At 41.8% G+C, this 27465-nt stretch overlaps 1 long non-coding RNA gene across 1 annotated transcript; it reads left to right on the top strand.

Annotated features, from left to right (window-relative positions):
- Window positions 1–17796: 17796 nt before the first annotated feature.
- On the top strand, window positions 17797–20609 carry LOC135903098 (uncharacterized). Its single transcript, XR_010564718.1, has 2 exons — window positions 17797–17937; window positions 20290–20609. It is a non-coding gene; the product is annotated as an uncharacterized lncRNA (long non-coding RNA).
- The last annotated feature ends 6856 nt before the right edge of the window (window positions 20610–27465 follow it).

Below are 27465 nucleotides of genomic sequence, written 5' to 3'. Positions count from 1 at the left end.
AATAGTCGCCGAAACACGCTTTTCTTCTCACGCTTTCGCCATACCCTCCTGCTCCGCTATCCGCCTCATGGTTCCGCTGCACCCTCCTCTTCTACTTTCTTCCTAACTCATTTAATGACAGGCTACACCTGGCGTTCGCTCCTTCAACATTCCCTGTTCTCCTCCACTCGGTTACGCCGACGTCGACATTCGCCGCAGAAACGGACACCTAAGAGCTCCGCTCTAAAAACGCAACGTGGGAGACTGTTGACTACGAACTCATAGCAATCATATGATCCGTGAAACGAAATGCGTACGCAGCATAAGGCAGCTGAACCCCAAAAAGTGGGTGCAATAAAATACTACAAAGCAGGAAACACCTGGCTTCATCTATGCTGCGCCACCCCGCGCAAAGATCGTACATGCCTACGACTATCGTATCATGCAATGATGTACTAATTATGGGCCCTACGTCAAGAAAATTGTCACTGCAGCACGTCAGGCTTGCTGGCAGTCCTCCCTGGCAATCGTCTGCTCGGCGCCAAACCAACAATTTCCGGTTTCGATTACCCCCTCCTTATTTTTTTTTTGAAACTTCCTCACCAATACGTTCCAAAGTCCTAGACGCCAGGATATGTTTTTCGGCGCCTCAGCAACGCATGGTGTCGCCACTTCTATGTACCGACGCGACGACGCCTTAGTTCAGCTACTAGGTCTAAGGTCCCTGGAAAGACAAAGCCGCTGCCTTCCAGCTAGCCCATCAATTGCACCCCAGACGCGTTGTCGCCATCTTGACCCCTTGAAAATTACACGACGCGTTGCCGCTACGCTACTAAAATCCTTCTTTCAACTGATGTCTTTTTGGATTTTTTTTTACTCGCGCATCGACTGCCTGACCGGCTCTTATAGGGCCACGAAAGCAAACCACCAACGACACCCATGAATGCTCCTTTACCCCGCACTTCCCCAACACGCCCCTTCTTTTGCTTTTCTTGTGCGTTTGCTTCCTTTTTGTCTTGCCGTGTTCCCACTCTCCCGCTCTTGTCCCTTCGTCTTAGCAACCACACTTACAGACGTCAGGTGACAGCGCTCCTTTTCTTCGCCGTCTCGCCCTTTACGACCAGCCGCTACCGACAACAAACCCACGTGACGTCACTCTGCTAACTCGTTAAAACTAGCAGGCCGAGGACGATGAGGCCGGCTTTGACGAAGATAAGTTCTCCTTTAGAAACGGTGCCCAGCCTTTCTGAAACACCTTATCCCTGTTTATAACCTCTATACGACTGATTACTTCTTAATTTTTCTAAAAGCAATGTGGCTTTGTTCTTGGGAAACCTATGGACTTGGCTTCAGCAAATGTTTCTTTTGGGAACGGCATCTCAAAGGACAGAACGATAGGAGCTTGAATGCCTGGCTGAATGAGGTTGCAGTGAATCTAATATGGTTGAGGGAGCTTATGTTGCTAAAGACTTCGTTCACTTGGGCTGGTTGATACAAGGATTATTCTGAAAAAAAAATTTACAGCGAGATGTAATACACAGGGCAACAAAACGAAGGAGATAAGAGCTTCGTAGGGTCTATTTTTCACCTTGTTTGGCATCTTCGAAACAAAATGAAAATTGTTTCCTGGAAAAGCTTCTTTGCAGAATAAGTGCCCACTAGCCGTGCTGGTGACGGTTATCTTGCAGCACAATGGAATGAGTGCGTCTGCACTCGCAATCAGAGACTTGCATTGTGATCGAACTCCAAAACCATCGAAGCACGTGATGCCTATCTTTCACTTCTCAGAAGTGTGTCAAGAAGTCTACAAGCTGGGGCTTGTATTCTTTAATGTGACAATAAGTCCACAAGGACAGCGGACCCAGTAGGAAACTATTTTCTTTTCACAATTTCTTTGCATCTATGTCTGCCTGTATTATCAGCATAACCTTTCATATACTATAGAGCATAAATTTCGACTGCGTGCCTCCTAAATTGATTGCCAACGTTTATCAATGCCAATGTGGTCTACATCACTTCAACGGTTATAATTTTGGTTTGGTTTGGCGGTAACAGAGATGTAAAGCAGGCGATGGCGAACGCTGATGTTTCGTTGCCAAGGTCACCTTACATGAAACGGACACTACTTGCCCAACTAATCGAAACTCGCAACTATCTCGTTAAGGAAGTCGCACCAAGTGCATTAATTTTATATTACGCAAATCGTTAAGTTTGCTGAAAAAAAGTTGATAATTCATCAACTCTAATTGATTGATTCACATTTCCATTCATCGTACAACTTTTGTAATAATAGCCCTCAGACTGCTCTTTATAACAGGTTGACACGGAATTTTGTTTCATCTTTCAGTAGCATACCAGAATTTCCTGGTCGCATTGTCAATGTATATTTCGGCAAATATTGGCAACATTGACTATTTCTTCACAGTTATTTGCTTTGTGGGCGGACACAGTTGGCAGAGAATTCTATAAGGAATACAGTATACCAAGCTTTGACATTGCCCCCTGTTCAATCACTGTGGGTGAATAACAGATTAAAGTGTATACTTGCATTCTGCACCGAAGTCTTTAGCCATATTGTGAAGCACTCAGAAAAAGCGCGTGCATGTCTTTCGATGAGTTGTAAGAATGACTCTCAGTAACATCGTGTGTTCATTTCTTTTAAGATCACGTCATCTTTTCTAAACCCATGTTCAAAAATTGCCTACGCAATTTTCTATCCCACGCGTAAGTTGCATACGCTAGATGTATAAAAACTACTACGATGTGTTTTATGTTAGGGAATTCATAAATATAACTTGAACTTGTGTTTTTAAAGGAATTGATGGGCTTGTCGGTTTCAGTAGTACACTGTGGATCATGTCGAATATGTACATATGTTGTCGACGCTTGCGTTGTGTGGGAAAGCAGCGTTCTTACACACCGTTTCATGCTTTGCATTGTTTCCAAGGTGTTAAAGCAAAAATCAATCAATGTCTAAACTGACAAAAAAAATGTTAATCCTGCCACCGAAGCCGGTAATTGAACCCACGACCTCGCGCTGAGCGATTTCTATTTAAACGGTTTATGGCAGATGTTTTCCACACATTCTGCTTCACAATATGACAGCACAAATTAACAAGTCGCGGTACAAGACCCTTTGACGAGCACTCCTAACAGCAGCTACGTGCGAAACAGTGTGGTATGTTTCAGTATATTTTGTTACGGCGAACCAGTGGTAGATTACTGAATGAATACTGCCAGTGAGAGGCCGCATTGACGAACCATGTCAACAGATTCTGGAGATTGCGTAAAGTTCACATTTGTTTGCTGTCAAATACCAGCCGTTGGCCTTCTTCATTGACTCGGCCGAGTATCTTGTCGACTTGAACACCTATGGGCTCTGTTCGCATCGACAGCTGATGTTCGGTATCGTAAAATTACAAGAATACAGCTTAAATTCGCGCTTGAACTCACGCTTGAACTCGTACCTACTTGTCCGCCTCTAACATGGGTGACGCCACCCATAGCTGGCCCAGCTAATACGTAGCACAGCCGATTTCAGCAGATTTCCTAGCTTAACTCTGCTGCGACCTATTTTAAAATTTGCTTGTGACGACCTAAGTATTGCTCGTCGTAATATGCGCATGGCAATCATCATCTGTACTTTTAAGATTTAAAAATCGACGTAGAGACGCAACCATCAAGGACACATCGTAGGGGCGACTGCCTAGTAGGGGTAACCAGAGAGCCAACATAGTCATTTCACCAACAGCAACAGATGATAGATTTATTAAATTTAGCAATTCAAGAGGCTAAAACTTCCCTTCAAATACCGATCAAGTCAAATAACTATCCAAAACGATGTGTGTAGGAACGGCAATGTAAATTATGGTGAGCCAGCACTGGAGCTAGTTTCACAAGTAATAAGCTACCGTTAATACAGTCTCAACTTCCTACCTGCAGATCACCTGCCACAAAAGCGCGCACAACATTAATACCTGATAATATTCCTCAGTGAAAAAATATTTAATGTTAACCAGTTCCTATCTTGAATACGTTCTCTTCATCGATTTCTACAAATGTTTACACCTGTTTTGACTCAGTAGGAGTTGATTTTTGAATTTTCGTGATCATGTTTTACGTAGGATTTTGCTTAAATACATCTTTTGCGACTCGGTTTAAAATGTGCGCCATATACGGGGCCTGCAGAATTCCACCATCTGTAATTTCGGTAAAATAAGTCATGGTAGCGCCGCAAATGCTGCTCGCATATATAGTTTAACCACTTGATGAACACAGCTTTACAAATTTAGATAAATAAATGAAAAAGTTGGGACTAGTTTAGATGAAAGAAAACTTTGAACATTTGGTGTCCAAAAAAAGATACCTTTGTTTGGATAGAAATAACGCGGTGTTCATCCATTTCTTTAAGGCCGTTACGCATAAACGGAATAATCAGAGCGTTTTTGTTTAGAAAATAACAGGCAATATTATGTCAAACCGGCAAAATTGAGTATAAACTTTATTCTAAATGTGCGGCGAAGCACCCGAGCTTAGGGGATGGCCTCGAGTCCTTGGACACGGGCGGCTTCCTCGAAGTAAAAAATTATTTAAAAACCTGTTTTTAAAATAATATTTGGGGTTTTACGTGCCAAAACCACTTTCTGATTATGAGGCACGCCGTAGTGGAGGACTCCGGAAATTTTGACCGCCTGGGGTTCTTTAACGTGCACCTAAATCTAAGCACACGGGTGTTTTCGCATTTCGCCCCCATCGAAATGCGGCCGCCATGGCCGGGATTCGATCCCGCGACCTCGTGCTCAGCAGCCCAACACCATAGCCACTGAGCAACCACGGCGGGTTAAAAACCTGTTTTTGTTTTACTAACAGAACTTTACTCGCCTCCTCTTCCCACGTGCTGTCGACGGCCCGAATAATAATGCGCCCTTAGAACAACAACGATTAGCGCAACAAACTGTTAGTGCCCTCTCTGTTTTCCTTCGCGAGGTAGATGATGCTCAGACCTACATTCACATGGCGCTAGGAGTGCGAATTCTTAGTTGATGATGAGGGAAAAAAGTATTGTTTTAGCCTTTGCTTTACAGCAACACTGAATATTAAAGGGTTAAGTGAATTGGCGGGCACAAATTCCCCGCACAATTTCCATGAATAAATGCCTAAGTTGGAAAGCTTTCTTATTAGGGTTTATAATTTGTATTTTTGGTACTTGTTTAGAGTAAGTGCTTCAAGATACTTAGATGGCACAAAACTTTCAACATTCGGTGTCACAAAAAGATCCCTTTGCTTGGATAGAAATAATGAGGTGTTCATTGAAAGATTATTCCTTTTTGCTCTATAATTGTAGACCTGTTGGGTTCGGTGTTATATGCCATAAACTTTGGAACTCAATACGTTCATTCAACGCTGGGAGTCTTGCTATGTTTGTGGAGACAATCGCCTGTGAATGGCCTCGCTAATTTGATTATGTCTATCTCAATAAACAAAATCTTTATAGGCAGGAACCAGAAGGATTGTATTCAATTATCCAGCATAAACAAATACCCTAAGCGGTAAATAAAAATACGCATAATAAATATTGATAATTGTGCATTTGCTGACTCAAGTTGCTCGCAGAACAATTATCCTAACCACGTAAACTGCTTGGGCAAGCAACATTTAACTAAAATGGTATTTCATTTATTAAACCAACTTAGTGTTCATTCTTTTATTTCCTGTATATAAAGCGCAATTTTTCCCCTTTAACCGCTTACAGTCTGTCTGTTGCCATAAAATACCGACTACCAAAAAAAGAAAACCTGTACTCAGAATTTTATTGTCCAAATCGAACGCATTGATTGCTATTATCTGCGTACTTCAAGTATTGCTATCACGTGCCCATCATTCCAGCACGTGTAGCTATGGCACAGATATTGTGCCCTTCGCATGTGCGCACAAGGTTATCTGTGCACTCTTTTCCTTGAAAAAGAATGGGACATATTTATTGAAAAGATTATCGCATGGTTTCGGTTTTCGTGTGTGATAGATAAGAAGGCGGAAACTGCAGCGGTCGCTTGTATTGCGAGACTAAATTATCGCTTCCATTTAGCACAATGTGAGCCCTTGAACTTGATAAGCATAGCTTAGCTATTTTATTCACCTTCTACCTTTCCAAGCCTCTGCGTCGTTGTTAATTATACATTGCAGTAGCTCAAATACCGCTACCGTGACCACAACATCAAAACGAGAACCCTCTTCCTTCTGCACTGCTTTGGAATTATTAAATGCTTCTTTTCCAATCGGCATATTTCTTTACCTTCAATTTCTTCACTTGAAGTCTTTCCTTTTTCGCTGTTTCGATACCATGCAGGTTGACCAACATGCAAATTTTTGGGGTTTTTGGAATTGCTGTAGTTCCGGTTTCTGCCTGTAAGATTTTAAAACTATTTGAAAATGAGTTATTTGATGTTTAAGTGTTACTTGTGCATCTGCTATGAATATTATAGTACACCTTTGTATAGGGAAAGTGATCAGACGTGTTTACACCTGCAATGGCCAGCACTTACCCGAATACTGCCATGACGTCGCTCCTAATGAACGTCAAGTGAATAGATCTAGTGTTTAACATGTTCCAATGAAGGGAAATTCAATGTGTCGGGAATGAACTCTTTATAACGTTGATTTTAGCTACAAGAAGAAAGGTTTTGATTTATACTATTTTAGTTATGCAAGATATACAGAAATTTGAGGCTTTCTGAACGTAATGTACTGCGTCCGCACTTCAACTGCCAGCGCTTAAAGTCACTCATTCTCAGAAATCCATGACTGTTCATAGAGTACACTTACATAACACCAACACGCTGTGATGCAGCAGTTGTCCCGCGACAACGGAAAGTGGGAAGTCTTATCCCCCATTTTGTCAGAACCATGATGATGTATTCCTGTGTGACATAATATGATGGCCAGTAAGGAACTGTCTTACAAATGAAAACTTCTACAGTACTTATACTGCTTTTTGGTTGCGCGAAATTCCCCAACATTGACAATCTGCACAACAAAACGAATGCTGTACCGCAGTCTTGGTCTAGTGTACAGTGCGTCCGCCACGACTGCTGTAGGTGGCAATTTGAAACCCACCGCCGGCACCCACCCCAAATGGGAAAAAGGAAATCATGGGTACAGGTGCTCGCGACGCTAGCGCCCATGAGTGTTCGGGGTGTAGCACCTGGGCATTGCACCCGAGTGCCCTAGTTTCGACATTGAATTAAACTCATGTAGTGGCATTAGAGTATAGATAATTGATAAGAATTTTAAATTGCATTACAAGTTTAAATAGTTAGGAGGCGGACAGAAGAGTGGCCCTAAAAAAGCCCATGGAATTTAAAACATACTTTATCCGACGCACTGCATAACTATCATCCAGCGTTTATTTTCGTGAACAACTTAGCGTCACTATAAAATTAACAATGCCTTCTTTATTCCCCAATCACCTGGATCATTCAACGTCATTCAAGATCATTCACCACAGGTTATCAAACAGACTGGTTAAGGCTGCGTAAGCACTCCGTCTATCCACCTCCTAGATAAAGAAACTGCCTTTTTCGAAAGCTGACTTTGACGTATTGATCAGGTGTAACACCCCTGCGCGTGGTGTGCAAAGTGCTTTTTTTTTAAAACTGTTTAAGTTAGCGCATTGTGCGGCGTACGTTTTTCTTGTATCCTCGTCCGTCAACCTATGAAGCTGTTATCGAAGTTGGAATGGCAACATGCCAAACATAATACAGTGCGACGTGTTGGAGTTCATGCGAAGCGTAACTTTTCTGATGCGGTCATCATACGCATTTGCATACGCATTTTGCAGCGTGCGTGTTGTGTGCCTGCCAGTCAAACGGTTGCGATTTTACCCCAGGCGTACCCTTAGACCGCAGTTTTTTTATACAATCTCAAGTATTCGCCCATTTTTCATGACACAATCTGTGGGACTGGCTTAAGTTAATATCAAATTGTTCCGAGGATCAGCCTGCCTCACTCGGCAAGAAAGTGAAAGCCTCACGCTTGACGCATGCCGAATATTGTAACAATGCTGAAACTCTTGGAATTTGAAAATGACAACCTTTTAGGGGCACCACGAGAACTTTACTTATCCACCACAGCTAAGTGTTGATCGTCCTTGTGACTTTCAGTGGAGACTGGATGAACAGTGAGGAAAACCAGTGATCGTTCCTTATGTATATACACACTAGTTCGTTTAACGTATTACGTCAATTTTTTTCGCAGTATGTAGGATGATCTTCTCAGTACCTCAAAATGGTTCAAAACCATCGTGTTTACATAAAGATACGCTGAACGGTTTTCTACACCGTCCCCTTGCCTGGTATTATTATGTCATTTATGGCCGAATTGATTGGAGTTTTCCAGTATAATTTACAAAAATGTCAAAAGTGAATCTTTCTATGTAATTCCTTGTAAAGTATATGCTCTAATACACACGATGGACTGCGCCAGACAGTACTTAATCATATTTCATACAATCACTGCAGGTAACTGTTCTCATGTTGTCTAGTTAATATACACGCTTGCGAATTGCAACAACAGTGGAAATGCTGTGACCTTAGAGCTTTATTTATTCTGTGTAATGAAGCATTGCTCTTTACTGGTTATCACCGAGGCTCATGCCCAGTTCTTACAAGAAATGGTCAAATGCTTTGACTCTGTCTAAGACCTTGTCGTCGAGATCGCAGCTGAGATCCAGAATCCGATCTCAGCCGAGCGCAGCTGAGATCGCAGAATGCAGACCTGGGCAGTCCAGCAAACCCGTGAGGCGGCGTAGAAGCAGGGATTCACGTTCCCCGTGGGAGACCTGAGCCCGGGTCGCGTTAAACGGTGCCGCACTTACAATAAAGTTTCATCTATCCATCCATTGGCAAGCACTGTGCGAGGCAATACATCATCCATGACGGCAGAAGAATACAAATATTTCTTCCAAGCTATTACGCCGATCACTATTTCTGGTTCTTACGAAGGGAGCGACGAGTGCTTCTTCAAGGACTTGTTGCATCATAGGAAGTGTAATAAAAGGCGGAGTATCTAAGCGGATTGATGCTGTAACGTAGGGACAATAAATGCATGTTCCTTAGTCATTCAAATAAATACAAGTTATGAAAGCAGGAATGTTCTCATATATCATGCATCTTGAACTTTGAGTCGCAGTTCCATGATGAAAAAGGAGAGAATAAAAATGAAGCTGCAAAGCTTCCTTTGACTCCTACCTCCTACCTCCTTCCTTTAACTAGCCTACGGCTACGGGTCCAAACAGTACTGGACACACTTTTATTGTATTTTCATGGAAAAATAAAGAATTTGAATTTGAATTTGAATTTGACTCCCGAGGAGATTCCTGTAGGTAGTTCCGAAATCCCACCGCCAGCTTCGGATACCTTACTGCAACGAGACGTGACCAGGCTTTTTCATCCGGCAAGCGCCGGAAGCGATTGTAGCAGCCGGAAACACGTAATAGTGGCGAAGCTTTGGGCACCACTTGCGGAAACAAACATTTCTCGTTGTAACTCGTGCGCGGAACACGGCGCCAACCACGTTAGCACTTTCACGAAAGCAGTAAAGTATTGCATGGTGGCATCATCGCAACCGTGTAGGGAGGTTCGAGCGGCAAAAGGCGGAGGTTGCTCGTTCCAGTAGTGTTGCGCGCCCATGCGATTCCATTTCATGCGCTGCCAAAGTGTGCGTGTTTGCGCAGTAGCGTACGAACCAAAGTGTTTCCACATACATTATAAACCTTCACCATGCAACCTGTTTAAAAATGGGCTGTGTTGCTGGACGCGTGTATTGGTTTGAGTTATATGTAGCGACGAGGGGGCATTTATATAAAAAACAGCGCTCTCAGACAAGGCAAAACAATGAGTACGTATACATGGATCTAATGAACTGCCGGAGCACAGCTCTCTTGCTCTGAAAACCCCAGCAATGCTGTTGCCAGACTCCTACTGCCATAAGATGAGCCTCCATCCGTGGTGATCTGCCTGTTATCCTATCCTGCAAGATCCTACTAGGTGTAGCGGCATGGAGGTTTTGAGTAGCAGAATGTGCCGGGATTCATGGGAACAATAATGTCTTACTGTACATCGCTTCATTTGCGCGTAGTCACTGCATAAGTCACCTTGCTTTTAAGCAATATGGTAGTCTTTATTTGTTAAATCTCTGCCGATTGCTAAGCGATTGGTAAGGATTGTGACATCAAACATTTGGCGTTATCATCTGTAGAAGTACACTGTTTCTCCAATAATGCTTACTTTACGGCCACCATAGTGCCATCTCTGCAATATTCACGATAGCATTTATCTAGCCACGTGTGCAAGCAAAACGAATGACAAAGCATATGGCTCACATGTGCAGCGGTTTTCAATTACCCATATCATCAAAGGAAGCCAAAACCTTCCTATGCTGAACGAGAATGTAGACAACATCCAGGAGGAGTCAATGTCGTAGCCAAAGGTCAAACCCTAAATCATATGCAGGAATTTGACCTTTCGCCCACTTTTAGCGAAAGACAAGTCGCAAGGTATTAAAGAAGAGATAAAAAAAGACGTATTTTGCGAACAGAGATGTCCTACTTCTCAATCTAAGAGACATTTCCGAAAGCATTTCATCGTAAAGAGGCTCTGCAACCTGGACACGATCTATCTGTCTACAGGCACCTAGATTACTCAAGGAATAAGCTTCGAAGAAGCTTGTTCATCATTACAGGAACTGCGAGATTATAAGTATTGACTCAATTGCTGTGGCTCGCATGACACTGCTACGTACTGACCATATGTCGGAAACGTAGCTGTATTAGAGAAAAAATTCGCAATGCAATGTTCATGTTGCGAAATGTGTCAGAATTGTGAAAATTATGAGATGCAATTAAATGGAAAACGTTTCGCTAATGACGAATGACTTAGAAAGTGTTGTTGTCCGGTCCAATGATCATATGTTTGCTGTCATGATGGCAATTTAGTCAATTTTTTGCCTAACTTAAAGATATTTTTATGTGCGTGAATCTATTCAACTCACACATGTCCTTGGCGGAGATATTAATATTGACACGTTGTAAACATCCAACCCGCGGCACACGTTCCAGGCGCTTTTAAATTCGAATGGTGTTGACGGCGCGATTAAATCGGCAACCCGCATTACATCGCCAACAAACACAATAATCGATCTATTCATTACCAATTAAGAAACGCATGATAATATAAGTGTTGCTCTCGCCTCCAATATTAGCGACCACTTACCTACATTCCTGCATATTAGCTCGCCGCACCAGAGAATTGGCACACAACTTTCAGATAATCGCATAATTCAAATCATTAATTGAATCACGCTTGAAACATTTCGCTTCAAGCTAAAACGATAGATTGGGCCACTATATATAACCAGGACACAGTTGACGAAGCGTATGATGCATTCTTATGTCTGCATAGTGAAGGCTGTCATTAAACTTTTCCTTTTTTTTAGCATAAAAAATCCAGCCGATCGCGAAAATCTTGGATTTCGAACTTCTGCCTTAAACTGATAGTAAAGAAAGACAAACTTTTTAAAAGTTCTTGTCCACGAAAAGCTGTGATGACCGGCAACAATTTATACAGCATCGAAGCCAAACAACCACCTTCCTTCGTAAAGCGAAAAGGAAATACTTATTTACCTTTTTCAAGTTCGAATGTAATGCAAAAGCAGATGTACAATGACTAAGGATAAATGAATTATTGAATCGTTCACCTGCTGCTCAAAGTGCTGTAGAGATAAGCGTAAACGATGTTGTTTTGAAGGACAGCGAATTAGCTGAAATTTTCACTAATTTTTTGTCACTATCACTATCCATCCATTTCGCTATCACTAGCACTATCCTGAGGCTGTTAACCAAATCCAGAGTAATGAAAACAGCATATATCTGAACCCTACGGGTGTGAATGAGGTATTACCGACATTTACATAGCTTAAGAATAGCAATATCTGCGACGTGGATAACGTACAATTAAAACTGGTAAGTACACCATTGATACAATTGCAGAGCCCCTCGCGCACATTTATAACTGAGCGATTACTACTTTGAATTTCCCCAAACGGATGCAGCTCTCTAAGGTAATTGTTATTCACACAAAAGGTGTTAAAAAACAGTTTTCCAACTATCGCCTCATTTCCATTTTTCCAGCGTTCTCAAAAGCACTAGAAAAAAATAATACATGGTAGAATAGAAAATTTCGCCTCTAACTTCAATTCAATCACTAACACTGAGCACGGTTTTCGTAGGGACAGATCAGCAGAACTTGCTTTAGTAAGTCAAAAGGAAATAAATTGAAAAGCTTTTGAAGAGAAATAATTTCTCGCTGGTGTATCTATCGATTTTTCAAAGCCCTTCGATCGCCTGAACCATATGCCTTTGCTAAAGAAAAGTCAAGCTGTCTGGAATACGAGGGACACCCCTACAACTTCCAAACTCTTGCCCAAAAATTTCGTAAACAAGCCGTAGTGATAGGTGACTTCCTTTCCTCATTTAAAACTGTGAGTGTCGGTGTTCCCCAAGGCAGCATCCTTGGTCGCCTTCTGTTTGGCTGGTGAGACGCAGCACGGCCGGTAATGAAAGCTCAAATGCGGGACGCATAACTTTTACATCACCGACATAATTAAAGATAAGCGCGAAACCAACATTTGTTATAGTTGTGGATGACATGACACTACTGTTCCGAAACTCTAGCACTACGACACTTCACCTCGATATAAACGATTGCCTTCAAAAGTTGCACTCCTGGAGCAGGTTAAATTCATTGGGGAGAAACATTAACAAAAGAAAGGCAGTTACCTTTTCACCCAAACAATCACGTGCTGTGCTCTAAGGTAACATTCTCCATGGTAATGACATTGTAAAAGTTGTTGACTGCGTTAAAGTTCTTGGTGTCCATTTTCATAAAAACATGTACCGGGATCTGTATATCAATCACGTTATCACCCGTAGTGCAAAGTCTATTGGTATTTTAGCAAAGTCTGGATTCTTTTTATCACAGGAGGGTAAACCTAAAATTTACAACGCTCTTTTCCTTTCTCATCCTAAGGGAACACAAAAGAGAAAAAAGATTTCCTCTGCATCAGTAAACTATATTTCAACTGCACCAAAAACACAACTCTTACCACGATAAGACTCTTGGTAATCCAGAAAAACCGCATGAAGTAAGGGTGGCGACGCCACCTTGAAGTTCCCGCACCTGGTCGCTGTGACGTCATTGATTTTGATGGCATATTCTAGAGCCGACTTCATAATATAGCGGTACAGCCGGCTACATTGTGTTCTAAAGGAACCCAATGTTAAACATGGCAAGTTTCAGGACCCTTCACTCAGCCAACGCGGCTCAAATGCGAAAGGATACTTTCGAATCCCTGACGTCACACTGACGTAACAGCTTCGGGGTTTCGCCGCGAAATTCAAATATCGATACTTCGGCCTTCCATTTCACGTCTAATAATCAAACTATTATTTTGAAATGACTGCCTGCAGGGTTCTCAAAGAATGCTTTATTAGTTTAAACTGATTTATTGTTTCGCTTAAGCTTCCCTTTAACTATTGTGTCCTTGTCTGGGGGAAAAGCACAATAACGAACTTAAATCGCATACTCGTACTCCAAACGAAAGCTCTTCGACATATAGATAATGAAGGTTACCATGTTCATACTAAACCACTTCTTTATTTAGTTTCTACTCGCAATCCATACCGATATCATCTGGCGATAAGATATAAAGAAAGAATCAACATCCCTTGAAATTTATTAGCTTCTCCTGCAGATCTGACAATTCGGATGCCAGTATATCACACTCGTAGAGCGGAAGATTGGCTAATACCATTTTCGAGAACATCCTATGGGGAGCAAATGCTTCGCTGTTTTCATCCTATGCAAATAAATTACCTACGCAAAGAGACACAAAAAAATAGAAAATAGCAGTAGAGCACGACTCCGCAAATTTTTTGTACAAGCCTGATAATATATTCAAAAGAAATTTAAAATTTACCTACATGTTCATAAAATTATCTTTCTCCTCATTTGAACGCCTGTGTTTTTGTGCCCTAGTGTTTGTGTGCCCCAGGCTACTGTAATTAAGGAGCGATGTTGAGCTGAATTAGGAGGTATAAAGTACATGTTCCGCTGTACAAGCAAAGCAAACACCATGGAGGGTAATTACAGCCCTTATAGAGAGTTTGTCCTAGAAGCACCCCAGTGTATTTAACGTGTATTTTAAGAAATGCCCAAAAATTTTCTTAAATATTCAAGGAACATTGGCAGTTATTACTCGGCTTTCGAAAGAAGAGTCCTTGGGGCCTTTAATTGCCTTGTATTCCGCTGTGCAGAGAGAACTATACCTCCCACCAAGTACACACAACTTGTGCAAATGAGAGGGGGGAGACTTGGGCAACCAAATTCTAACCTTGTAAATGATTACGGAATGTAGTTTTCACCCTATCTTCAGAAGTTACAGAAAGGGTGCATTTTGTTTTCCATGCTCTTTAAACTACTGCAAGGAGACTTTGCGTTTTGGAGAAATGTCTATATGTGCAGGGGGGATCGGGGGGGGGGGGAATTATGTACTTGAGAAGCCTACTCTACACGCGCGGCTTCATTAAGGCAACACACTAACCTTATACACATGTTTTTTTTTTCGGATCTCTAGATTGAATAAAATCTTATCCTTAACTGAATTTTTGCTACATACTGGGGTTCGTGTCAAAGCAATAAGTGGGGACTGCTTTACTGTGTGCACTGTATTACAGGAAGTCAACATTTCTGCAAGGAGTTTCTCAGAGAGACGATTTTCTTAGGAATTTGTCTGTTAATAAGCATACCATAATAGCTCTGCTATATTTAAATTTTTTATTATTGTAGTATATCATGCACTGGCGAAATAAAGTCCTGTAAACCGCTGGTAATTGTTAAGTAGAAAAATAACAGTGGCATACGGCATGATTGTAACCATAAAAATTTCTGTTTTAAAGTCAGTATTTTAAGAAAACATGTGCGTAGTGGCATTAGTGCCAACGAACATGTATACATGGTACACTTTTCAATGTCTTTCAGAAAAGCATTTTTAATTCCATGGAGGAACTGATGTTTTTTCTAGTTCTTGTGATTAGTCTAGTCTTCACAACTGGGCCTTATATTTAATGCACTCCAACGTGTATTATTTACGGCTTTAGGAAAAGTACCATTCCTGACAATTCTCGCATGTAGTTTGTCGTGAACTCTTTAAAAAATGGTGCGCAGTTGGTTGTTCAATAGCGTATCTTTCATAAAGCAATTATTCCCCCATGTCAATGCAGTCGTATGCTGAAGAGGCAAATAAGTTTGTTCAAGGGCACGATGCCGATTAACGTAGATAAACGCATAATTTGGCTACGTCAAACAATAGCTCAACGATAAGCACCCCGATTGTTGCCGCAGTGTTAAGATATCTTTAACAGACTGGGATTCTGACGTACATTCACGTGTATGAATATCAGCTGCATTTCGTAAGCTCCAAGCCAGCTATAAAAGAATGACCGACCCCAACGGCTAGTGCTCCCAATTGCTCATCAACTGATCTGTGCAGGTAAGGCACATAGCTAAAACAAAAATTTACCTTTAGGGTGATTTTGCAGAAGCCTTGTACCAGCTGCTTTGTACGAAGTCACTTATATACCGTATAACCACAGGGCTCCTGTTCTTTGTGATATTTTAGCTAAGCCATGAAGGTAAATTTTATAATAGAAATAAATTGTAGACATTGATGTTTATATACGTTTATTTGTTTCCGCTTCTAATGCTCCTGGTAACAATGGTTGTTCTTAAATGAATAATTGAAACCTGGACAAACTGGTGCCATTTATTATGTACACTTTCATATGGTCATGTCGTGTATTCCTTCCCTTCGTCTGTGTTTTTGATGCGCGACCCAACGTATCAGTATTGTTATTGTTAGGAAAAACATTTAAAAGGAATAAAACAGCAGCTTCCAGTTCACTTTGCAAATTTTGATTTCCCCACTACGTTCAAACGTTTCCAGATCTGACAACATGAAGACAGCTCTGCTAATTGTTCTTCTGGTGCTCTCGACATCTGCCTGTAAGTGAAATACAATTGCATTAACAGATGTAATAAACACAAGAACTATTGTAAGCATTTGCTGTTAAAGTTATGCAAGTGCGTACCAGGTATCATACATGCTACATGGTGTTGATAAACGTGCCTGCAGACTCCTAAAGCTGTATCCAGATGTATGCTTACGCTCAATTTGGCTCAATATGCCTTCTTTCTAGTCAATAAAATTCACGGCGACGTTGCATTTTTCATCAGCTAACTTACGATGCAAGAGAATGCCGCGCGGAAGCTGTATCTACAGATTTCGTTATGAAATCCATGAATCAGGTGAAGCTGTTTCCTATATTGTGCTGCACGATACAGCTCTTGTAGGCTTCATTAGTTACGGAAAAATGGCGGCATGCGGCGTTACTGTGCAAAATTCGCATTATGGATTGGGGGGAGAGGTGGCTGGAGCCCAGTGCGCCAAAGCATCGAGTGAACAGCGTAACTGTCTCAACTGGAAAGTACCATTCAACTGCTCCGCAACCGAAGCTTACCTATCTGCACTTGCCTAATAAGACCAGTGTCCTTCCTAAGTATACTAGTTGAAGATGTGATCGAGTTCTTTGCAAGAGGGTACTCAAGTCGCTTGAGTTGGAGTAGCTTAGTGCTTAATGACCGCTCAAAGGATGGACCTGTTGCAGTGGAGGCATCCTATCTTCGCTTCGTCTTGCAGCCTTGTTTATCTCTCCGCCGCGATAGCAATAGGTGAAGTGCGGACACCACAACTGAGTCGCTTGTTCAGACGTACGCACGTTGCGTACAGTCACCCAGACACAGCTCCAGCCTTGCAAAGGCATGTCGCCTTTGCAAGTCTGGAGCTCACTGCAGTGCAGCATCATCATAGGACTTTTACGCTTGATTTTCTTTATATGAGCAAATATACTCGAACACGGCAACGCGAAATATACATATGTCGTAAATACCATGAGGGAACTGAATTGATTTTGTTTCCTTGCACTACCCAGTTAAGATATTGTGCAGAACTAAGTGTGGGCAACAAAATCTCACCCGCCCCACCAAACCAATTTTGATTTCCCATACATATACATCTATTTACAAGCTAGAGCATGCTTCTGAGGGAATGGCTTTAAGTGCTCGCAGAGCTGATAGTTGTATGTGTCACATAGGGTCAGACGTAATGTCCATTCCCATATATTCCATGAACAATGTCTGTCTGTCTTTGTATAAAGCTGTGTAAATCGCATCGCAGCATCTCACTGTTCTAGACTTCATGAAAGCTGCAGTCATGAGTAAATGTGGTGAAATGAACGATCTAACAGATCTATGTTTTCTCGTTTTTTATTGTACAATTATGGAATTACGAGCAATACTCACAAAAGGCGAATAAATTTACACACAAAAAAGGGGGAATGGAGAAAGTAATACTTCGTTAAGATGCGCCACGAATACAGGGAATTTTCATTGTATGCATTATTTTTAGAGCGCTCATTTTTCTGTCGCAAATAAGCGACGACAAGTGTGAGGCTTGTACTTAAATACTCAGTATTTGTACGCTTTCGTGGCAGGCGCTCACAAACAATAAGCTCGCCTTCGTTATGAAGCAAGGTTATAAAGCAGCCTTGGCACGCATAAGTCCTTGCTTCTGTTAATTTTTTCCTAAACTGATTTACGTGACATTTTTTTATATTTCGTTCTCTTTCTGCCGCTTACGCCTTCCAGACGCAGCCACAATGTAAGTACAGTTCACTTTCTGCTTCTTTTTTCTATTGGTCAGCGAGCGGGAACGTAAGCTAATCGTATGCTCTCTCTTTTCATGTCAAAAGCCCCGCAGATGCGACCAATAGCCTGGCTGCACTGAAATGTAAGCAATACAATAAATGGCGTTTAACTACGTTTAAATGCCTATAACTACATTGCTTTCAGCGCGCGTCCAAAACCTATGCTAAATGGGCTTAAAAAGGTGTTTCTCAAACTTGCCTGTTACTTTTCAGAAACTTTTATTTGTTCTTCATTCTTTTTCGGATGCTACGGACTCAGGACAACTCTAATTAAAAGATATCGGAAGTTTTAAAGGATCCAAACAAGTCCCCATGAGAAGTTTGCAATATAAAATGAAGGTTGTAAATCGCCGTCTACATCGAGCACTTTAGGTGGAGAGGTTTTCGTATTAGCTCATTATTAGAGCAGACAGAACAATTTGAAATGTCCTAACGATAAGCTGGAAGAAAGGGGGCATCACTACCAACAGAAACACTTCATTCCATCACTTCCCTTAGCGTTTGTGAGCCAATTTTAGCTAGCGCTTTGCACTGCCGGAGGCGGAAGACTGAATGATGTTTAGACCTCCATTTCTGCCAGCATTGTTTTATCCCTGATCTGGCGTCTTCACACGCTCCGCCTTAGATCAGGTACTGAAGTGACGTGACATAGTCGGACATTGGAAGTACTACGGGTGAAGTAGAGGTGTCAACGCGCGTGATCACAATTCTGCGGCAAGAAGCCGGACACCTACTGCAGACGAAGAAAGCACAAGTTTGAGACGGAAATTTCGTACTGTGCTCTGGTTCGATAGTTTCTAGACGTGATTGTCAGGGAGAGAATGAGTTTCAAAATTTTAAAGCCCATAGGAGCGCACGCTTGTCTCTTGACAAACGCCTTCACGCCGAAGGCTATCCAAATTCTGGCACGCGACTACAAGCTTGAATTACGCCTGTGGTTGGCAGACCTGTAGTGGAAAAATGTCTTAGGCTTATGATAAGCTGGTATGCAACGAAATATAGGCAGCGAGCGTTTGGCAGTGATTGTCATTGTCGTGTAGTCAGTCGAAGCCTTCTTCAATTTTCCTTGTAATAAAAATTCACCGAAAACACTTCATTTTCTCATCAATTATCGAATGATTGCCTTTAATATTGGAGTACACGTAATGGCCCATTAGGCAGTCTATACACACCTGTAAGGGTGCTATATTTTTTATGTGCGTAGTGCACTAATCTGATTCAACAGCTCGAACCTATTGAAAAGCCCTCTGATGCCTGAAAGCTGCGCTGCGTAAAACAGTGGTCCTGCCTCTACCTTAGCTCCCAAGGCTGATACGGTTTATAGTATTGTAGAATGTGAACACTACCACCAATTTCCTACACCAATATGCGATATGCGTTTCTTTTCTTGTTTTCGGGCTGTGGTGACCCCAAAGATACGGTGTCAAAGCTGTTGACCTTGAGGCCGTATTCCGATAGGGCAGGAATGCGTAAAAATGCTCGGGACCGATGCTTTACACGCACGTTAAGGAAGCCGCCGAGGTGGTAAACAATATGAAGCGCTCAACTACGGCATGCTTCACAATCAGATCGTGATTTTAATTGTCAAGCAAAAGCACAGGATTCGTTAACATTTCAATGATATTTATCATTTCACATTTATCGCTCGCGAGAACTTGAGGCCTTCTCAGATCCTCCAGATAAGAAGTGATACGGTAAAAGCGCTTTTGGCCACAGACACGATCTTTCAAATTATCACCAGCAGCTACGGGACCTTATGCATGTAGGATGTATGGGCTTGTTTTATGAAACAGGTTTCCTATACTGAAGCACTGAAGTCTTCCCGCACGTATACAAACAGCAATAGCTCTAGATCAAAGAAGGCTTCCTGGGGCTCCTAATGATATTTTTCCATAACGCTAGATCAGATCATTACATATTTCCAAAAGGACCGCTCTTGATTTGAGAAAGTGCAGAAAATGAAACACAAGCCTCAGGCTTAAAAGTCATTGGGCATACACAATTGCATAAGTGAGATCTCTAAAAACAGCCTGTGCCCCAAGTACGTTCGGTTGGCATAAAGTCTATCATTACCGCTTTAACATACTAAAATGTATAGTTGCCTGTTGTGTAATGGCCGTCTTCTTTTTAGTTTTTTCAACTAGCCTTCTCATTGGATTCACATATAAACCAAGAAGAAGCAGTTAAAAAAATACATTTATTCCTTATGCCATCCAAGAAATATTTTCACGTAGGCTGTTGGCTGTCGGAGTCGTTCGCAATTCCGCGTATTCTGCATATTAAGAGGAATTGGTTGCAGTAAAGAATATTTATTTTCGGTGTATATCGTCTAATAGCCCAAGATTAATGTAGATTTGTCGCATAAGTATAACAATTCATCGTAAAATGCACAACTTCAAGCGAAACGCTCATATTTATTGTTTTCATTTCCGCAGCGCACAACCTTCCAGCACTCAAGAAAAGCTATGAAGTCATTGAGAAACTGCTCCTGGGTGACCCATCCCCAATGACCACCGAGGAAGCCGAATCAGTCGTGGAATCGTTGAAGGCTCTAACAACTCTGGAGGAAAACCTTGAACCTGAAAGTGAAGAGTATTTCCTGGCGAACCTCTTTCAGAAAATTGTTGTCTGGGCAGTTCAAACGGCCGTGTCCAAGGTTGCCTCACGTGGTATGGAGGCTATGATTAACAAGGGATAAAATAGCAGTAATTCTATGCACCACTGCAGCACAAATAAAATACGTACACACAACGGGCATGGCTCCGCCTCCTATGAAATATTCCATACCCGAACGCGAAGGCATCTGGTTCTTCAGCCGGATGCGTTTTGATGTGTCTGTCTTAAGTCACTAGTTTGGAAACTGGAACAACTGCCGAAGAGACCGTATACTGCACATCCTAGTATTTTTAACAACCTAGACGGTCACATTCCATATTTCATGTTCATTACGCTGCTGTAGCTAGCCACCATTTATCTTTCGTCTCTTTGGCTATTTGTGAAGTGCTCCCATTTCGACTTTCTCGTTTTTCATATGACATATAAGATGAGAAGGAGAGGCAAGGTACGGCAAATGGCCCCTTTATATTTGTTTTCGACACAAAATTTTCGCTGCGGTAGGTTGGCTGTTTGAAATGGGAAAAAGAAAATTATGGGTAGAGGTGCTCCCGAACCCGACGCCCGGTAGTGTTCGGGGTGTACCGCCTGGGGGGTGCACCCGAGTGCCCTAGTATCAACATGTAACCCGGAAGGGTGGTTATGTTCACTGGCCTTAATGCGAAGATGGCTGCACTAATCAGGGAATGCTGTAATAATAAGAAGCGAACGCGCAAGAAACTCCGAAGTATCAGCTACATTATCAAGTTTCTGCGACAAAGCAAGTGAGCTCCGTCCTAGTAGCATTCCTAACGACACATTGCTTTTTCACATGGCAATTAGACAGGATGAAATGTACGCGCTTTGTTGAGAAAACGTGGGTTGTTTATATGAAGACACAGCTTGGATGCTGCAGTAGTAGCATATATTGTCGCATCATTACACCAACTGGTGGCTGCTTACGTCTGGCTGCGTTTATATACGCGTCAAATTTCAGGAAGGCATTCAGGGCGACGAGGTTAATTTTAGAACATACCACAATAAACTATTAGCAAGCCGGCAACCTCATAGACAATGAACTCGTCTTTTTCGGAAGTATGCCCACGTCAAAGACACACGCTTTATCTGAGACTGCAGGAAAGTTGGCAGGAAAGCCGCATAGCGAAAGTGAATTTAACACATGTAGTGGCATTAAAGTACAGATTATTCATTAGAATCCTAAAGTGCATTACAAGCTCACATAGTTAGGAGGCGAAGAGATGATTTGCCCTAAATTAAGCATAAGGAACCTAAAATACACTTTTTGCGACGAGTCTGTATGAATAATATACAGTGGTTATATTGTGAACAAATTAGCGTCACTATAACATTAACAATGCTTTCTTTATTTCCCTATCACCTGCATCATTCGAGGTGCTGTATTCTTGCAAGTACGACTGCATGTTAATTTTTGTTAGTTAGGAATATTCTGTTCTCCTATTGCTAAGTTAAACTTTTCTCATCTTTTCTGTCACTATGTTGTGTCACTATTCTGTCACTATGCTGATCGCAAGGCTACTGGCAGAATAGGTGAGACTGGTGAATTACGGCGAAATTTTGTTTTTCCTGCATGTAATATGCCCTTGTCTTGAAGAAGAGTGATTTACAAGTTTCACAGCACACCTACTAATTTAGATATGTGTAATAAGTTAGCACACTTCCTATCATGCGATACCGTTGCATGTCTTTTTCTTTACGCGCTGGACTGTTGGGGTAAACAGCGTTGATGAAACACCTACAAAAGGTAAGTGTTCTTAGCAAAATTGTCTTCGATATGCATAATTGGTTGTTTTAAAATTGTGCTTATGAGCGAGACAATTGGCTTAAGAGGCGCGCTGGTTAGCAAAATATTGAGAAGTTTTTGTAAGACATCAAGGAGAGTTTATACCGAGCACTCTAACCAAAAGTATATGCCTGCTGTCTACTGCATTGAAGATATATTAGCTATGAAATCTATTCCGGATATCTGTCACGACTCAGCCAATTGCTCCAGTGGAAAGAACTATGTGCAATATTAGTTAATGGGCTTGGCATTTGGGGTGTGAGACCAAAGAACGTTTAATAAAAAGCATCCCTTTCCAACGAATAAGTTGCATAACATTTTTAGCGCTGGCCGGACGAGGGTACAAGAAAGTCGTTGACAATGCAATCTGCTAATTTAAACAAGTCAGTCCAAAAAATGTATACACCGTGCGCAGAAGCGGCAGATCTGATAACTACGGCAGATTTAGCTTTCCAAAAAGGCCGCTATTTATATAGCATGTCGATACAGATACTGCTTGTAAAGCATTGGCCAATCCGATTGATACCTGTTGCCTGAATTTTTACGGACGTATTTATCACTGTGCCGGGATAGAACCAGAATCACGCATAACAAAGGAGCGCAGCCGCATTAATGGCAGATAACAAACACACCACCATAATTATTCACATCTAAGTTATCCTATCTTAAGTGGTCATTACGACAGGGCCCTCTCTTTCCTTTGTACGTTTTACTTCTGTTCTAGACAGCGGCAACTCGTCCACCGCGGCCTCTTCTCAATGCACAAAAGGATTTTGATTTTTCTAACCCACCAAACCTAACACCTAACCGAAGATTCTCGGCAAGGAGCTCTCAACCAACACACTCTGCTAAGACTTTCTAGAGCTGCACAAATAACTCTTATGTTCACACGAGTAGCATTTCTTTAACTTGGCTGTCCAGTGTAGGTTAGGCGCAACCGCTACCTTTCGTTTGTTTTCGTCTCCTTATTTGCTGGATCCTGAATGCCATTTTCTACAATTTTTTTCAGCAAGCCCGCTTTACCGAAACCTACAACAACTGCGGAAACACTGCTCTAGACAACCGTACCTATAGATTCTTCAGGCTAGTCTAAATTTTCTGAAGGCATGACACATTTAAAGCATTTCGAGGGTATAAGTTAGCAACGCTCCCTTTAAGAAGATTTGAATAGGCGTAGTTGAACGGGAACAAGAGGCTATTAGCTCTAGATTTATATATCCAACACGTGTATTGTTCAGAGGGCTCAAGCTAGAAATGCAATACTGCAGACCTCCTTCGGCGAGCAGTCCAGGGGTCAGGCTTAGTAGACTAAAGGCTTCAGAAAAAAAAAAAAAAACATTAGAATGCTTATCCACTGTAGAGCATGCGTTCACTCTGGGAAGAAGTAAATACGCATCAATATATATGAAAATTTTAATAGCAGTGAAATAAATCAATGCATTTGAGAAGCTTCCGATATGACGGACAAAGCTATGCCGCTATATATAGGCCCCGAACACGATAACATGCAGACTTCTTCGTCCTTAATAATACACCACCATTCTATTCTGCATATGTCCAGTTAAGATAAAATCGGGAAAAACACGTTAGAAATGCTATACGGACAGATTACACAGCTAAAGTCATCATTACACTTTTCCACGCATCTTAGCAGTTTCTTAGGAGGCAATGAGTACATGTTCGGTACGTCAAAAGAACATGGAAAATAGCTAACGTAAGACCTTATTTTCGGAAAATCTATGACGTCGTCTGATATTTTCACAATAAATGGGTCGTCAACGTCCGGAACTACGAGTTTTGCTTTCATATGGACCCATCCTTTTTTCAAGCTCCAATTTTCTGAACCTTTTACCCTCAGATGACCTTCGCTATAATGGATCTTTGCACGAAACATGGTTTACAGGCATCTAGCTTTAGCATTGTTGATTTCACACCCTATATGAATAAAATATCCTTTCTTGCACAGTGTACTGACCTCTATCTGAAAGCCTCTTTACGGATACGTCACAGCTCTGGTTGAACACAGAACCAAGAGTAGCGTTAACGTTATTCTCAAATAACTGATAAACTCTTTAAACTTTTTACTGAAGCCCTTAATCAACCAACCATGGTGGTTGAATTGCCTGCCGAAGCAGCACGGCGGTTTTTAGATATCTAGCCTTAGTTCTCGAATCAAAACACGTGGTCGAAATATCACCACAGAGCTAATAGGAGATTGTCACCTTACAACTACGTTTATTTACGGTTTGGTTAAAGGTTTCGCTAGCAGAGGGCTTGCTGAAAAGATGCCCTGAATAAAATAGCACGTGGGACACAGAAAATTAGCAGGCACAAAAGAAGCGAAAGGTAGTGCTTGTGCCCTACCTACGCAAGAGGGTGCACTGATTAAAACTGCTACTTGTTGAACACATTTTTTCAGCTCCGGAACAGCTTAGCAGAGTCCGTCACTTGACACACCCATGCTGAAAATGAGGGGTTGGTGTCATCGAAATCTTTTTATTTGTAGTGAAGAGGAACTGGTGTACAAGTTGCCGCTGTCCGCAGATAAGCCGTAAATAGAGAAGACAGGGTGACGTCCTACTGACAGCTTTAGATAGTGAATTTCAATGTGAATTACCATGGCGGTCATCTGCCTACTTCCAGGAATGCGGCTGCGTTTCTTTCATGGGTGACTGCGTGTTTCTGGCAAGTAACAGAAATTAAGATGCGCGCGATATTGTTGAAGCACAGGTTATCAATCGGACTGGTCAAGGCTGCGTAAGCACTCCGTCTCTCGACCTGCTAGATAAAGAAACTGCCTTTTTGGGAAGCTGACTTTGACGCATTGATCAGGTGTAACACCCCTGCGCGTGGTGTGCAAAGTGCTTTTTTTTTCTGGGGACAAACTGTTCAACTTAGCGCATTGTGTTGTGCACCTTTTTCTTGTATCCTCGTCCGTCAACCTATGAAGCTTTTATCCAAGTTGGAATGGCAACATGCCAAACATAATGCTGTGCCACATGCTGGAGTTGATGAAAGCGTAACTTTTCTGATGCAGTCACCTAAATGTTTGAAAATTTGCAGCATACGCATTTTTCAGCGTGCGTGTTGTGTGCCTGCCCGTCAAACGGTTGCAATTTTATCCCACGGGAACCCTTAGATGGCACTTTGCACGACCTTAAGTATTCGCCCATTTTTCATGACACAATCTGTGGCAGTGGCTTAGCTTTATTATCACGTTCTTGCGAGCATCGGCCTGCCTCACTCGACAAGAAAGTGCTCCAACATACGTGCAATGGAAAAAAAAGGGCACCGAAAATTCAATTTCTCACATAAATTAGGCTATTGAAACCTTTTTTCCCATATAGAGGTGGTTTATGTGCCGTTCACTGTTTCACTGTGCAGTGCAACAGAAAAGAGAGCTGGCCAGAATATACCTGTAAGGGTATTTATGGCAATTAATTCTTTCAATACTGTCCTGCGCATGAACGATAAGGCAATACAGCACCGCTAGTGGTTACCAAAGTGGGGAAGGATATAGCTGGAAGGCTTCTTTTTAAGAAGCAACGCATCGACTTGCGTATTCTGTTCAGTGCGCTACCACGTAAAATAGGGTGTACGTGCCATGAAAGGGGAAGATGGAGAGCCGCTACCGGGGCCTTAGCATATTGGTCGTTTGCATCGGCTGAGATGCTTCTTTATTTGTCAAAGCACTTTATTTTACCGAAGAAACCATATCTTTACAGACAGCAATGAAAAAAAGACATATAATGCTTGCTCTTTTCTATTAAAGAGAAACAAAAGCGGCTTCAACATAGGTGTAGTGCTCAAAACCAAGATTCCGTTTTTACGCTACCACGCGACTGTGAGAACGACAACCACGTGTTGTGCACTGCACTGCGTTTTGCTCGTAAGTTGTGAATTATTTACTAATCAAAGCAAAACGCAATAGTGGAGAAGCCGCGGAAAACATATATTGCGAGGCGCCTAGTTCACAATGTTCGGGACACGCGTCATCTGTCGTCGGTCATTTGTGACTATCGTGATGTCAGCAGCAGAGCTGATGTAGTGATTCGAGATCAGCATAGCCGTTCAATATCACCGCCCTTCGGTTTTGTACAAATTATGGTTAACAGAGGGCAAAGCACGAGTAACTCACGTGTTACTTAGTATTACCGAAATATTAATCAGTTAAACATGAGTAAGAAACAATTCGTGAAATGGCAAAATAAGTAAGTTGGTTATCTGGAGGCCCTTTCTCGTCAAAATAAACATCTCATCGAGGTGGCCAGTAAGCGTGCCGGTAGCTCTAAACATAAATTCATTGAAATGCTGGTAGATACGTTGACAACTTCCCAGCAACTTTAGTGCACTTTTTGTGCCCACAAAAGTGGCCAGATCGGCGGTCTTCATGCCGTGTGGAAAAAAGCTGCACGAGATTGTTGGAATACCTTCTTTTTTGAAACTTTAACGTACTGTGTACCCTAAGAGCTGGCATGTATACACGCTTGTTAATTTTGATATGTTCATTGCGTGTACGTAATATACGGTATACACATTAGCAGTCCTAGTTATATCTGACAAAAACATAGAATAATGCTAGATATAATAAACCTATGTAAGTTCTGCTGTCATCACGCTTTGCGGAGCTAGAATTTACGTGATAGGAGAAAACAAATTCACTTTGCCGAAAATGCGTATTGCAGTAAAGCACTGAAAACAAAGTGGTAAGGACATGGCAGAATATGGTGTTTTGCGCTTGACGCATGCCGAATATAGGAACAATGCTGAAACTCTTGGAATTCAAAAATGACAACCTTTTAGTGGCACCACGAGAACTTTACTGCTCCCCCACAGCTAAGTGTCGATCGTCCTTGTGACTTTCAGTGAAGACTGAATGAACAGTGAGGAAAACCAATTCTCGTGCCTTATGTAAATACGCACAAGTTCTAACGAATTATTTCGATTTTTTCGCAGTATGTAGGATGACTTCTTAAGTACATCAAAACGGTCCAAATCATCGTGTTTACAGAAACATACGAAAAACGAGTTTTTCTCGGACCCTATGCCTCTTATTATTATGCCATTTATGGCCGAATTGATTGAATTTTACCAGTATAACTTACAAATATGTCATAAGTCAATCTTTCCGCGTAATTTCTTGTAATGTACATGCTTTAATACAAACGATGGACTGTGCCAGACAGTAATTGATCAT

This window comes from Dermacentor albipictus, chromosome 1 (assembly GCF_038994185.2).
Source record: "Dermacentor albipictus isolate Rhodes 1998 colony chromosome 1, USDA_Dalb.pri_finalv2, whole genome shotgun sequence".
In the NCBI taxonomy this organism is placed as follows: Eukaryota; Metazoa; Arthropoda; class Arachnida; order Ixodida; family Ixodidae; genus Dermacentor; species Dermacentor albipictus.
The sequence above is the reverse complement of the archived record's forward strand: the minus strand, read 5'-3'. Positions and strand labels throughout refer to the sequence as shown.